The sequence below is a fragment of the Panthera uncia genome, chromosome B4, assembly GCF_023721935.1.
Source record: "Panthera uncia isolate 11264 chromosome B4, Puncia_PCG_1.0, whole genome shotgun sequence".
Classification (NCBI taxonomy): domain Eukaryota; kingdom Metazoa; phylum Chordata; class Mammalia; order Carnivora; family Felidae; genus Panthera; species Panthera uncia.
Genome location: NC_064809.1, coordinates 27,389,845 through 27,401,823, shown reverse-complemented (window position 1 = coordinate 27,401,823; position 11,979 = coordinate 27,389,845). Strand labels below are relative to the sequence as shown.

Genomic DNA, 11,979 nt, shown 5'->3' with positions numbered 1-11,979 from the left:
AGGATCCCTGTCGGTAGGAAGTCCTCCCAAATTATAATTTCAGTGGTTAGACAGCATACATATTGGAAAGTTATCATTCATGATTATACTTTGGTAATAAAGGCTCCTTCCAGTCTCAATGGCAAGTTTAACAGAGTTCATTGCTGAATTATATCATGATTGGAAGTCTAACATATAAGGAGATAGATCCAAATTCACTGTTTTTTGTTGCACAGACGTAGGTGGCTATAGTAACTCATAAAAATCTAACTTCACCACAATTTTTCATTAACCTCTTGAAGATTCTTCTATGATAATGCAGTTACTGTAGTAATATCACAAATGAATCCAATTTTTTGGTTTTGTAAAAGCAAATTAAAGTATGCATAGAATTTACATTGAGACCCTTTGATTAGATTTACTTGTTACTACTCACTATTAAAAGCAAACACTTTAGTGCATTTAATTTTACAGCCAAACTTCTATCTCTAGTTTTATTCTTTTATTGCATAAACAGTCAAAGGAAAAACAACACAACAAAGAAATGAAGCCAGTTTCTCTAACATAGTAAAGATAGAATCTTAAGACAGTCTGCTGACTTTACTTTTTAGTCTTTTGGCCATTAGCATATTTATGTGGTTCTGTGCATATTTCTGCATATCTCGTTTGTTGCTGCCAGTGTGATAAAGAAGGGAATGATGAAGGGAAACTATAACCAGTGCTTATTTCCTACACTATATTTTTGCCTCAATCTAGTGTCTTTCAAGATATCACTAGGTGATCCGTGATTAAAGAGTTTGGTGGTTAGCTAATGTTGTGAAAGGTGGGAGCATCTCAGTGCATATTGATATTTTATTTAACCCACTGTTTCCCAGATGTATTTGACTTTGGAAATGCCCACTGCTTGCCTGACCGCTTGCTTGTCTTTCTTTCCTCCCTCCTCCTTTCCTTTTAGCTTCCTTCATTTCTTTTCTTTTCTTTTTTAAGGATACTTATTAAAAATCTCCTATAGGACAAGTTTCAGGATCTTACTATAAAGTTTATACACACACTGTTTAGGTCTGTTGCTTATGTCCATTTTTTCTCTTCATCTCCACCTTTTCTAAAGCATAGGATGGGAGATAGAAGGAAGAAGAATAATTTTCAAGTCTTGCTAGCTGTACTGATGTCATGTGTAGTGGGGAAGAGGCTGACACTCTTTTTGAAAACAAGATTTGAGATTTGTGTGAGGATTTCAAGAGTTCTTACTGTCTGCATCTTAGGTAGCTCTGAGCAAACAGAATTTGCCCAAGCACAATAGAAGTCTCTGGGGAGAGGAGTAGGGTGGATTCAAGGTAAAATGGGGCTTTCACTTTTTACTATAAGTATTTATGTTTTGTTTGAATTTTGCCATTAATGTAAATTTCTTTTGTAATCTTAAAAACAAAGACTGAATTAAAAGATCTTACTAGTTGAGAAAAACTCTATAAAAGGATTGCTTATTGCAAGCTTTTGTAAGGACTAGCCTCTTTGGTGTTTTCAAGCTCACTTTGTTTAAAAACATACCAGAAATTGTAAGCCATTTTTTTTCAGAAACAAGATTATATGAAGTAAGGTAAATTTGATAGATAAAATTAATATACCTTGTCCTTGCCACCACTGTATCTTGTACATATTTCAATTGTTGCTGTAACTCACTGTGCCATTATTCTCTACTTACGTGTTAAGTGAGGGACTGTGCTTAATTGTTTCAGCGCCTAACTATGCACCATGCCTAGTATTTAGTAAGCATTTGATAAATGTTTGTTGATACGGGTGTGTGTTGGGGAAGACTTAATTTCACAGTTATTTCTGGGAGAATGCATTAGTGATTGTCACTTTCAAGTCTTAAGAGGACTATATTCCTTTGAAAACATTTTTAAAGTTTATTCTAGTTTTGTATTTATATCTGTCCTCTGTCAGAAATAATTTAAGATAGTATTTATTCATTAGGACACATAATATAAAATAAAGTTTTAAATAAATAAATAAAATAACAAAGTTGGAGGGCTTTGTTACTGCCCATGTGGAAAATTCAATATCAAGTGACAATGACCAAGACAGTATGTCATTGGCATAATGATAAACATGCAGGTTAATAAAGTGGAATTGAGAGATACTTATATTTTTGGTCCATCAATTGTTTTTTTACAAAGGTGCTATTCTGCATTCATTTGCAATTGTTTATAATAGCTTTATTCATAATAGAAATGAGAAACAATCCAAATGTCCATCAACTAGTAAATGGATAAACAAAACACGGTACGTCCATACATTAGGATACTCTTCGGCAATTAAAAAAAATTGAAATGGTGATGTGTGCTATAATATGGATGAACCTCAAAAATACTATGCTAAGTGAAAGATGCCAAATTCCACTCGTATGAAATGTCTGTAATAGAGCCGATCAGAGGAGTTTGGGGGGTTGCGGCAGGGACTGACTTCACATAGACTTAAGGGGATATTGAGAAGTGAAGGAAGAAACGATTTGAAATTAGATTGTAGTGATGATCGCACACATCTGTAATTTGACTAAAACATAATTGAACTGTACACTTTCAACAGGTGAATTTCGTGATATGGCAATTGTACCTCAGTATTGTAAAAATAAGAAAGGTGATAAAATGGGACCAACGTATCTCATAAGATCCCCTATATTTCCTTGAGGTGGATCACAAATTTTGCTCTAAATTTTCTAAAGAGACCATTCTAAGATGAGATGTGTTTACTAGTGTTCACAAGATCAAAATTTGTCAGCATTTTAGGAGAAACTACTAATTGTAATTCAAAGAAAACTATATGCTTTCATTCATAGAGTAGCATATTCAACTCTGACCTCAACAACATCCTTGTAGTGAATAACTGAATACTCTCTTTTCTATAATTGTTTCTTAAACCTCCCTTCAGTGTAGTCTAGTGGCTTAACATCAAAGGCGCTTTACTAAGTACAATAATACTGGGTGAATAGGATGGAGAGCGATAAAAGGACAAAGCCAAGAATGCTGCTCTTTGGTGGTATGTCTTAATCCAGACATGCAGTTTTAGAATAATGAATGGGTGAACTAAATAGATATGTAGCAGCCCTGCAGAAGCTTTTTGTAAAAAAACGGAGTAACAGTTAAGTTTAGCATTTTACTCTCAGGCAAGTACCTGGAGTGTAATTATTCTCAGGTATAGGTTAGATATGGGGCCATTTACTTTAATAGCTGGATTGGGAGTATGATTGGCATCCTCTTAGGAATGTTGGGGAGCCTGAGGAGGAAAAGTATCAGATTAGACTGTCCAGCATGTATGAATAGAGGTAGTCTGAAGAAATATGTGCTGATGGGTTATGATTCTCCCTTAGAAGTAATTTTGGCTGTTCTCCAGTGCTTAGACCAAGGGATCATTCAGGCTCTGAAGACAGTATAACATGGCCATAGGTATTAAACTTGGAATAGTGTGGTTTTCATTATAAATTTTCAAAAGTGATACATGTGTGTTATAAAAACATTCTAGCAATTCAATTCAAATATCAAGTATAGAATATGTAGAATAAAAAATTGAAGTCTTTCTTTTCTCTATACCCTTCTTTTTTAAAAAAAATTTTTTTTAAGGTTTATTCATCTTTCAGAAAGAGAGAGACAGAGCATGAGGGGTTAAGGGGCAGAGAGAGAGGAAGACACAGAATCCAAAGCAAGCTCCAGGCTCTGAGCTGTCAGCACAGAACCTGATGTGGGGCTCGAACCCATGAACCATGAGATCATGACCTGAGCCGAAGTCGGACGCTTAACCGACTGAGCCACCCAGGTGCCCCTTCTGTATACCCTTCTTAAATAATATTCTTATTAATGTATATTTAAATTATTTCCAGTTTTAGCTTTTATAGTGCTGTGGTAAACATGCTGGCACAGGGCACTCCTCCATTTAAATAAATATTTGAATGCACACACACACACACACACATACATACACACAATTGCGTGTACACACATGTATGTATATGTGTATATGTTCATATATATGTATATATTATCACTTTAGTAACAGCTATCAGCTGTTCTATACCTCATATTTTATTTTAATACACCAGTATTTTTTACTTTATACTTTAAAATAATTTCTTTATACTACTACAAGTGTTCAATTTTATATTTGTAATTCTGGTCTTGTTCCAGTCATGTGAAAGTATCTGAACAATCATTTGTTAAATTAACTAAAGGACAGCTTGAGCCTGAGTCTTTTGGCTTTATTATGTAAGTACAATAGTTTATTTAGTAAGAAGAAAATGTTAATTGCAGTAACTTAGTTGAAGTTTCTTATGTTTGGAAAACACTTTTTTTCATTATTTTTTATTTTAGTGTTTATTTAGAGAGAGAGAGAGAGAGAGTGTAGGCATGTGAGTGGGGGTAGGGCAGAGAGAGAGAGTCCTAAGCATGTTCTGTACTGTCAGTGCAGAGATACAGGGCTTGATCTCACAAACCCGTGGGACCATGACCTGAGTGGAAATCAAGCTTAACCGAGTTGGCCACCCAGGTGCCCTGAAAAGTGTTTGTTTTATAATATCCCTGAGAATGTTAGCCTTTTTATCTTTAAGAAATAATTTTACCTTATAATTAACTTTGCAAATTACTTCTGAATAATATCTTGATTTAGGCTTTTGCTTCCAGTAGGGTTGTAGAAGGTGGTGGCAGGACATTGTGACCTCTGTAACAACTTAAATAAATTGCAAAAATCATTGTTGCAATGATCTGTTATTACATAATAAATTGCCCCAACACTTAGTGGTTTAAAACAACAATTGTTTTATATAGCTATGATTCTGTGGATTGGCAATTAAGGCAGATCTCAGCTGGGTGATTTTTCTGTTCTTTGTTGCATTGAATGACATCACTGGATAGTATTTAGCTGGTGGATGAATTGCTTTGTAGGATCCAAGATATTTTTACAGATATATATGGTGCCTGGGCAGAGGTGGAATTCTGGACTTGCTTGACCTTTCTAGCATGGTAGTCTTAAAGTAGCCAGACTTCTAATATTTTGGCTGGGCGCTTGTACAGAGAATTTTCCAAGAGATAGGAAGTAGAAAGACCAGTATCTTAAGGCCTAAAACTGGACACTGGCACCACATCTCTTCTATATTCTGTTGATCAAAGCAATCCCAGTGTCCTCTCAGTTTCAGTGAGAGGGTTTATAGTCATCACCTCTCAATAGAAGAAGTATCAGAGAATTTGTGACCATTTTAAATTTATCACCATCTACCCTCTACCCACAAATTATTTACATTCCTTCTACTTTGAAAATATATTCAATCCTTTCCAAAAATGCAGAATTGTTACCCTACTGTGGCTGTAGCCTCAAGCTTAAGGTCCAGGATATTGTCATTTAAATCAGGTCCCAGATGTAGCTCCTTAGATGTAGTTCTTTGCAAGAGACAAGTTATTTACTCAACAAATAACGGAGACGCAGACATAGAGTAACTGTGGTAAGCATTCCATTCAAAAATGGGGAAACAGGAGGCATGTAACCTTCACTGGTCCATAGTAATTTTGAAATTCTGATGTTGACAGTTTCTTTAGTAGAGCCATTCTTAATCCTTGAAAATGATTATCCATGACTTCTGGCCTTACCTATAAATTCTGTCATTTTTATTTTTCTATAAGAAATGGTTCATGTTTATAATTGGTGGTCTTTTCTGCCTTGCTTCCTGTTTGTAGAAGCCTGAGAGTCTAAAAGTGTATTTTCATTTTGTATTCTCTCTCCTGCTTTCAATCCAATTTCACATAATTCCTTTAAAATCATTATGAGGCATTGATGTGTCAAATTATAATCCACACCTTTGGAAGCCACACCCACATTTGTTTTTAAGATAAGCTTTTTTTCTACTTGAGACTGAGAGTCCATGTGTTATAAAACAATACCCATAAAATTCTTAGAAGCTTATCTATTTGAAAGAGCCCAAAAGGCATACTTCCAAGATTCCTAGAGGCCTTTTATCTAGAAAAGATAGTCTAAGAAGCACATTCTTAAGAGTTTTAGAACTGAATTAGATACAACTTTAAATTATTTTCCACTTCTACTACAGTATTTTTAGAGTCATACTGTAATTGTTATCCTGAAACCATGCTTTACTGGTAGCAAACCCTAGACTTGATATTTACTCTGAAGCTATTTCTTTTCAGTCTGGAGAGAATGGGGATGATTATTCTTTTGAAAGGGCAAGACCTGGCTCCTTTATCTTTCCTCTAAATTCTGCTTGAAAATGAAACAATTCTTTTGTTAGCTCATCTTTGTCTATGTATACGTTAGTACACACAGCTAAAAGAAACTAATACTTTGTATCTTCTGCCTAGAAATCTCCTTACCCAAATCTACCACTTTATTGGGTATATTTTCTCTTTTCTATGTTATGCAAGTAAGTGTTGCATACCACTGTGTAAGAGGGGTTGTAATTTCCTTCTGTTAACGTGTTCACTAATGTACTTCAAGCTTTTATTAACAGTCTTCTTGAGGCTCTTCCAGCTTTTGCTTCCCACCTGGTCCCAAAACCAATGCCACATGTTTTAAGATTTTTATTATGGGACCCCACTTCCCTGTACCAGAATCTGTTATGGTTCTCTGTTTCCATACCAAATTATCTAAAAATTTATAATCTTAAAACAATAACCATTTTGTTGTACCTCATGTTTGTGGGTAATGAACAGGGAAGGCTCAGCTGGTGGTTATTCTTCACTGTGTAGCATCAGCTGAGGTTAGTTGGTGGGCATTCAGCTGTAATGTGGGCTGGTTTGGAGGGTCCAAGACAGCTTTATGGTATTTTGACAAGGATCACTCAAAAGTTAGTTTTAGCTAGATCTTTGAACCAGAGTGCCTGCACTTGGATTCTCCAGTATGACAGTCTTACCCTAGTTAGACTATGATGACAATAGCACAAAAGACGGGAAGGAAGAAACAGATATATCCTGCTGTAAAATTCTTATACATGAAGTGGTATGGCATTATTATAAGTTAAATTGTGATATGTTAGGGGCACCTGGGTGGCTCAGTCGGTTGAGTGTCCAACTTCAGCTCAGGTTATGATTTCACAGTTCATGAGTTCGAGCTCTACATCGAGCTCTGTGATAATAGCTCAGAGCCTGCTTAGGATTCTGTGTCTCCTCCTCTCTCTCTACACCTTCCCCACTTGTGCGCTCACTCTCTCTCTCTCTCGCTCTCTCAAAAATAAATAAACATTTTTTAAAAATTGTGATATGTTAAAGGTCTATATTTTAAACACCAGAGCAACCATTATAATTCTAAAAGAAACAGGTATATCCAGTAAGCCAAGAGTGGAGATAAAATGAAATAGTAATGATAAATGAAATGAAATAGTAATTCCAAACAAGGCAATAAAAAAATGGGAAAAGGAAACACAGAACAGTTTGGGACAAACAGAAAATAAGATGATTAATTCAAATTCAACCATATAACATAATTACATTAAGTGTAAATGATCTGAATACTATACAGGCAGAGATCATCAGGCTAGATAAAAAAGCAAGACCTGCTAACTGCATACTTTCTACAAGAAACCCTCTTCAAATATGAACTCACAGATTAAAAGAATTGAAAAAGATATACCATGACAACACTAATATTAAGAAAACTGGACTTCCTGTATTAATATCCAACAAAATAGGCTTCAAATCAAGGAATATTACTAGTGATACTGAGAGATATTTTCTGCTGATAGAACAAACTCATCAAAAGGATATCATAATTCTAAATGTCTTTGAGCCCAATAATGGAGCTTCAAAATATTTGAAGCAAAAACTAACAGAAAAGAAAGGGTAAGTAGACGTGACTACAGTTATAGATAGTTTTGAACACTTCTCAGCAATTGATATAGGCAGAATATCAAATAAAATATATAAATCTGCAACAACACTTAATGAATTGGACTTCATTGACATTTATAGAATACTGCACTCAATAAGAGAATGCACATTCTTTTCAAGTATGTGTGGAATTTTTATCAAGGTAAATCATTTGTCAGGTCATAAAACAAGATTTTAAAGAATTAAAATCATACAGAGTATGCTCTCTCACTATTACTGTATTGAATTAGAAATGAGTAAATGAGTAAGTGTGGAATATCTAGAATTCTTCCCCAAAATATTTGGAAATGAAACAACATACCTTTAAATAAACCATGGTTCGAAGAGAAATCACAAGGAAAATAAGAAAATATATTTGAACTGAATGAAGATGAAAGCACATCATACCATATTCATGTAGCTTAAAGCGGTGCTTAGAGGAAAATCTATAGCTTTAGAATACTAATGTTAGAAATGAAAGGCCTAAAATTTTCTGAGTTTTCACTTTAAGAAAATGGAAAAATAAAATCCAAAGTAAGTAGAAAGTAGAAAATAAATAGAAATTGATAAAAGAGAAGTTTACAGACAAATAATAGAGAAAATTAATGAAACCAAAAGCTGTTTTTGCTATTTTTTAACAGATCAGGATAGTTGGCTTTCTTTTGTGGCAGTTCAGTGATTTTAGAATATTCCTAGATATATGGGGTTAAATTCATCAGTGTCTTAAGGTCTAGGTCCAGAAACTGGTGTCATGTCATAGTCACCATATTTTATTGGTCAAAGAAGTTACAGAAGTGACCCATATTCAAGGTGAGGGAAGGGCATATATGCCTATTTTTCAGTGGGGGAGTTTTAAAATATTTGTGTTACTCTTAACCACAGCCATATTTATTGAAGATCTCAGAGAGTTGTGAAAGCAAAGACGACAAAATGAACTGAGATTTCAGAAATGGAAGAGCCCATATGAGCTAAGAATACTGACAGTCATTTTTCCTAAGTGTATTTGCCCAAAATGGACACTGGCTAAAGATCAAGCTTGCTATGGAGGTAAGACTTTACTAGGGGAAAGAGAAACCATTGGTGTTTTGATGGTCATATAGTCTGGCATGATGAACTGGAAACCAGAGTCCTCAGACATACAGCTAGCTTCCCCCATGGGTTGTTAACTGAACCTTGGGGCAGGAAGGGAGGCTAGGAAGTTGAGGTGGAAATATACAGAGAAATTTTCTGTAATCTCATAGTGCTTAGGAGAGAGTCTACATGGGATGGTGGTGGGATGCAGTTGCTGTAAACCACACAATTGATTTCATGTTTGAGACATCTTATACCAGAGTAAACTGATCAAATTGAAGAGATCATCTCCTCATCCTACCTGTCTAATATAGGAAAGGATGGGCCCTCACTGGGAAAAAATAATACCTACCACAGTTTTATGTTTCTTACATTCACGGTATTAAGAATACACCAAAAAGTTATATGACATGTGAAAAGTAAAAATCTATCAAACAGCCCAAGGAAGAAGAGAAAATAGAAGCAGATCCACCAATGGCACTGATAATAGGAGTTATCAAACAACAATTTTATCGTCGTATGAATATATTAAAGGAAATAAAAGAAACAGCTAAATAGAGGAAAAGACAAAGAATGGCAACAGAATGGTGGGATCTAGAGCTAAAAAATGTAATCTGAAATTAAGATTTGAGTTTAATAGTAAAGTAAGCACAGTTAAAAAATAAACAACTGGAATTAGTAAACTGAAGGACAGTTCAATGGAAAATGTACAAGTTGAAGCATGGGTGGGGGGAAAGAATGGAAAGAACAAAATAGGTTAAGAGACATATGGATTGAATCATTTCACCTAATCTACATATCATTGGAGTACTGGGAGGAAAGAAGAAGCAAAAACAATATTTGAAAAGATAGTGACCAAAGATTTTCCAAGCTGATGAAAGATAGCCATCCACAGATTCAAGAAATACAAAAAAAACTTAGTGAACTCCAAGCAATATTATATAAAGAAAACCATATGTAAGTATAACATAATGAAACTCAGGAAGAGCAGATATAAAGAGAAAATCTTAAAATAACCCAAGGAAAGAAACCATAGTAACTTGAAAGGAACAATGATAAGATTGATGGCAGATTGTTCTACAGAAATTATTAAAATCAGAGAACAATGTAATAACATCTTTAAAGTTTAAGTGCAGAAAGGAAAAATACTGCTAACCTGAAACTTTATGCCCAGCAAAGTGTTTTTTAAATGAAGACAAAGACAGTTTTAGACAAAAGGTGGGAGACTTTACCACAGGTAGAACCATAGTACAGTAATACTAAAGGAAGGTATTCAGTCTGAAGAAAAATGATCCCAATTGGAACCATAGAACTTTAGGGAAAAAAATGAAAAGCATAAATATGTGAGTAAATATAAAAGATTTTTGCCTATTTAAAGCCATAATAACAATGTCTTTCAGGCTTAAAACATATGTAGAAATAAATGAAAACAGTAGAACAAATTGCAGATAGGTATAAATGGAGTTAAACCAATTATTGTCTTGTATAGGAAGTGGTAAAAGTCAAGTTTTGTAATTCAAGGAAGTATTTGTAATCTCTATGATAATTTCATGAGAAACTACAAAGATGTTTGAACAAAAAGCTAACAGAAACAATCCTAAAATTTATATGGAATCACAAAGGACCGTGAATAGCCAAAGTAATCTCGAAATAGAAAAAGCGAAGCTGAAGGTATCACAATTCCAGCCTTCAAGTTATATTATACAGCTGTAGTTATCAAAACCGTATGGTAATGGCACAAAAATAAACACATAGATAAATGGAACAGAATAGAGAACCAAGAAATAAACCCATTATCTGGTCAATTAATCTTTGATAAAGCAGGAAAGAATATCCAATGGGAAAAAGACAGTCTCTTCACCAAATTTTCAGAAAACTGGTCAGCTACATGTAAAAGGATTAAAGTGGATCATTTTCTTACACCATACAGAAAAATAAATTTGAAATAGGTTAAAGACCTAAATGTGAGAATTAAAACCATAAAAATTCTAGAAGGGGGCATAGGCAGTTATATCTCCTTTGACCGTAGAACATTTTTCTAGATATGCCTCCTAAAACAAGGGAAAGAAAAGCAAAAATAAACTATTAAGACCATAGCAAAATAAAAAGCTTCTGCACAGCAAAGGAAAGAATCGTTAAAATTAAAAGACAGCCTACAGAAGTGGAGAAGATACTTGCAAATGACATAACCAATAAAGGGTTAATATCCAAAGTCTGTAAAGAACTGATACAACTCAACACCCAGACAACAAATAATCCAGTTAAAAAATGGGCAGAAGACATGAACAGACACTTCTCCAAAGAAGACATCCAGGTGGCCAAGAGACACATGAAAATATGCTCAATATCACTCGTTATCAGAGAAATGCAAATCAAAAGTACAGCGAGGTATCATCTCAACCCTGTCAGAATGGCTAAAATCAACAATATAGGAAATGGCATGTGTTGGCAAAGTTATGGAGAAAAAGGAACCCTCCTGCACTGTTGGTGGGAATGCAAACTGGTGCAGATTCCGTGCAAAACTATATTGTACACCTGAATCTAATATAACACTGTATGTTAACTATATTGGAATTTTAAAAAATGCTAACAAGAGATAAAATGCAGTAATAAAAATTTATTAATTAAAAGAAGAAAAAAGATTAGATGGGATGAATATAGAACCAATAGGGTATTTTAAATATCAGTATCTGATTACATATACATAGGTTTAGTCCTCCAACTAAAAGCCAAAAAGTTTTGAACTACATTTAAAAAAAAAGACCCAACTATATCTAGTTTGCACAAGATATATTATATAGAAGAATATGGGAAGAAAAGGTACACTGTGCAAACACTAAAGGAAATCTGATATATTAATATCAGATAAAGTAGACTTTAAAGCAAGAAGTTTTATGGAAGATAAAGGGAGAATTTTATGATGATAAAAGGGTCAATTCAATAGGAAGACAGAATAGTTCTAAATTTGTATGTTCCTGACAATTTAACTCCAAAATATGTAAAGCTAAAATTCACTGGACAAGGAGAAATCATGATTTCACCATCCTATTTGGAGAATTTAATAACCTTCTTTGAA

General features: G+C 34.2%; 1 protein-coding gene across 9 annotated transcripts in view; it reads left to right on the top strand.

Annotated features, from left to right (window-relative positions):
* ZNF438 (zinc finger protein 438) overlaps positions 1 to 11,979 on the top strand; it is a 172,838-nt gene that overhangs the window by 64,963 nt on the left and 95,896 nt on the right. For 5 of the 9 annotated variants that reach the window (XM_049624767.1, XM_049624766.1, XM_049624764.1 and 2 more), the window contains one exon: positions 8,715 to 8,879. The exons of the other annotated variants lie outside the window; for them this stretch is intronic. The gene's annotated coding sequence lies outside the window, so the exon portion shown is untranslated. The remainder of the gene's footprint in view (positions 1 to 8,714; positions 8,880 to 11,979) is intronic. 9 annotated transcript variants of the gene reach the window in all.